The sequence below is a fragment of the Otolemur garnettii genome, unplaced genomic scaffold, assembly GCF_000181295.1.
Source record: "Otolemur garnettii isolate 467f Iridium unplaced genomic scaffold, OtoGar3 scaffold00049, whole genome shotgun sequence".
Lineage (NCBI taxonomy): Eukaryota > Metazoa > Chordata > Mammalia > Primates > Galagidae > Otolemur > Otolemur garnettii.
The window spans coordinates 13,200,549-13,204,452 of NW_003852444.1; the positions used below are offsets into that span (position 1 = coordinate 13,200,549).

Sequence of the window (3,904 nt, forward strand, 5' to 3'; positions counted from 1 at the left end):
TCCCCCTGGGTAGAGTGCTGTGGCATCACAGTTCACAGCAACCTCCAACTCCTGGGCTCAAGCGAGTCTCCTGCCTCAGCCTCCCAAGTAGGTGGGACCACAGGTGCCCACCACAACATCTGGCTATTTTTTTTGGTTGCAGACATCATTGTTGTTTTTGGTGGGCCTGGGCTGGATTTGAACCCACGACCTTAGGTGTATGTGGCTGGCGCCTTAGCCACTTGAGCCACAGGCGCTGAGCCCCATCTTAGTCTTTTTAAAGAGAATAAAAGTCAGCCAAGAATTTTGTACCCTGCAAAACAAAGTTTCATAAATGAAGGAGAAATAAAATTATCCTAGATAAACAAAAACTAAGGGAATTGTCACCACTAGACCTGCCCTGGAAGTAATGCTCAAAGTGTTCTAAACATTGAAAAGAACGTTTGATGCTCACCAGTGTAAAAACCTTCAAAAGTAAAAACTTACAGCTCTTAAAATACAGTAACATAAGGAGGAATATGAAGCACCTGGGTAATAGTCAACATGATGACTAGAAAGTATTTAATTTATCAATATTAACATTGAATATAGTGCTTGCTTCGGCAGCACATATGCTAAAATTGGAACGATACAGAGAAGATCAGCATGGCCCCTGCGTAAGGATGACATGCAAATTCGTGAAGTGTTCCATATTTTTCATCAATGCTTAAAAGAAAAAGTATTGAATATAAATAGTCTAAATGTTTCACTTACAGAATACAGATTGATAAAATGGGTAGGAACCCCCCCCCCCCCCAGTATTTGCTATCTTTAAGAACTCCATTTGACTTGTAAAGAGTCACATAAAATCAAGGTGAAGTGATGGAAATAAATATTCCACACAAATGGAAACCAAAAGCAAGCAGGAGGAGCTATTCTCATATCAAATAAAATAGACTTTAAATAAACAACAATTAAGAAAAAGGCAAAGATAGTTATTACATAATGATAGAGATATTACTTCATCAAAAAGATACAATAATCCTGAATATATACCTAACACTGGACCTTCCACCTTCATAAAACAATCAAGACCTTCATAAAACTAGACCTAAGAAATGAAATAGACAGCAACATAATAATAGTGGGAGCTTTTACAGTCCACTGACAGAACTAGAAAGATCATTGAGGCAGAAAAATCAGTAAAGAAACACAGGACCTAAAGAGGATTCTAGAACAAAAGGACCTAATAGACATTGACAGAACAGTCTAGTCCCAGAACTACAAAATAGTACTTTTTTTTTTTTTTTTTAGACAGTTTCACTTTGTGGCCCTTGGTAGAGTGTCATGGTGTCACAGCTCACAGCAACCTCTAGCTTTTGGGCTTAAGCGATTCTCTTGCCTTAACCTCCCAAGTAGCTGGGACTGCAGGTGCCCGCCACAGCACCTGGTTATTTTTATTTTTTATATTTTTGGTTGTAGGATGTCGTCGTTTGGCAGGCCTGGGCTGCCAGTTCTGGTGTGTATGGCTGACACCTTAGCCGCTGAGCTACAGATGCCAAGCCAAAATATACATTCTGCTTGTTGGCACTTAGGCCACTTTCCAAGATAGACCATGTATGAGGCCACAAAACAAGTCTTAGAAAATTCTAAAAAATTGAAATCATATCACGTATCTTCTCAGACCACAGTGGAGTAAAACTAGAAATCAATTCCAAGAACTCTACAAACATGTAGAAAGTAAACAACCTCCTGTGAATGATCTTTGGGTCAATGACAAAATCAAGATGGAAATTTAAAAATTTTTTAATTGAGTAATAATAGCAACACAAACTACCAAAATCTCAGGGATACAGAAAAAGCAGTGCTAAGAGGGAAGTTCATAGCTGTAAACAAAAAGACAGAAAGATCACAAGTTAACAACCTAATGTCACACTTTAGGGAACTATAAAAATAAGAACAAACCAAATCCAAAGCTTGCAGAAGACAAGAAATAACAAAAATCAGAGCAGAACTAAGGGAAGTTGAAACAAACAACAAAAAATAAAACAAAAAAATCGGTTCTTTGAAAAGATAAACAAAATGACAAGCCACTAGTTAGATAAACCAAGAAAAAGGAGAGGTTTCACATAATCTCAATCAGAAAAAAAAGAGACATTACAACGAATACTATAGAAATATAAAAGATAATCCATGATTGCTGTGAATACCTCTGTGCACAAAAACTAGAAAACCTAGAGGAAATGGACAAGTTTTTAGGAACACATGACACCCCAAGGTTGAATCAGTAAGAAATAGGAATCCTGAACAGACCAATAACAAGCATCAAGACTGAATCAGTAATAAAAAATCTCCCAATAAATAAAAAGCCCTGGACCAGATGGATTCACAGCCCAATTTTACTAGGCCAACAGAGAAAAACTGGTACCTATTCTACTGAAACTGTTAAAACATCAAGGAGGAGAAAATTCTCCCTAACTCATTCTACAAAGCCAGTATCACTAAGCCGAGTAGGATAAAATTAAAAGCATTCTTCCTAAGAACTGGAACAAGATGAGGGTGCCTCCCTTTACCACTTCTTTTCAACAGTGTACTAGAAGCCCTAACCAGAATAATCGGGCAAGAGGTAAAGGACATCCAAATGGGAAAAGAAGTCAAACTATACCCATCTTCCTATGATATGATCTTATGCCTTGAGAACCCTAAAATCGCCTTCAAAAGACTCCTAGAATTAATAAACGAATTCAGCAAAATCTCCGGTTACAAAATCAGTGTACCCAAATTATTAGCATTTCTATACAATAATAGCCAAGCATAGAAAGCAAGGTATGCCATTCATGGTAGCTGCAAAAAATACCTATAAATATATTAAAATGCCTTGGAGAATACTTAACCAAGGAGATAAAAATACCTCTACAAGGAGAACTATAAATACAGATGCAAGAAATTGTAGATGACACAAACAAATGGAAAAGCATTATGTGCTCATGGGTTGGAAGAATCAATGTTTGTTAAAATGTAACATTCAATTGATGGCTCGGTGCCTGTGGCTCAAGTGGCTAAGGCGCCAGCCACATACACCTAAGGTGGTGGGTTCGAATCCAGCCGGGCCCACCAAACAACAATGACTGCAACCAAAAAATAGGCGTTGGTGGTGGATGCCTGTGGTCCCAGCTATTTGGGAGGCTGAGGCAGGAGACTCGCTTGAGCCTAGGAGTTGGAGGTTGCTGTGAGCTGTGATGCCACAGCACTCTACCCAGGGGGACAGCTTGAGGCTCTGTCTCAAAAAGAAAAAAAATGTATACTGCCCAAAGTTACCTGCGATTCACTACAGTTCCCATCAAAATACCAATGTCATTTTTCACAAAATTAGAAAAAACAAATATAAAATTCATATGGAACCAAAAACAAGCATGAGTAACTAATTCTAAGCCAAAAGAACAAATCTAGAGACATTAGGTTACCTGACTTCAAATAGTACTCTAAGGCAGTAGTAACAAAAACAGCATGGTAGACATAGACTGATGCAACAGAGTAGAGAAACCAGAAATAAAGCCAAGTGTCCACAACTAACTGGTCTTCAACAAAGCAGATAAAAGCATACATGGGGACGAGGATACCCTGTTCAATAAATTTGGTTAGGAACATTTGATAGCCTCACACAGAAGAATGAAACTGGATTCCTGTCTCTCATCACAGTGTACTTTCTGCTCAGTTTTGCTATAAACCTAAAACTGCTATAAAAAATTAAAAATTGATTTTTAAAAATGTTATGTAAATGGATTAATATAGTATGTGACCTTTGGGGGTTGACATTCTTTTTTTTTTTTTTTTGAGACACTGCCTCAAGCTGTCCCCCTGGGCAGAGTGCTGTGGCATTACAGCTCACAGCAACCTCCAACTCCTGGGCTCAAGCGAGTCTCCTGCCTCCACCTCCCAAGTAGCT

The 3,904-nt window shown here is 38.4% G+C and overlaps 1 protein-coding gene and 1 non-coding gene across 4 annotated transcripts in view; both read left to right on the forward strand.

Annotated features, from left to right (window-relative positions):
• Positions 1-3,904, forward strand: part of LOC100959858 (coatomer subunit gamma-2) — a 112,761-nt gene that overhangs the window by 21,731 nt on the left and 87,126 nt on the right. The gene's annotated exons all lie outside the window — the stretch shown is intronic.
• Positions 570-676, forward strand: LOC111725911. Its single transcript, XR_002773854.1, has one exon. It is a non-coding gene; the product is annotated as a U6 spliceosomal RNA (small nuclear RNA).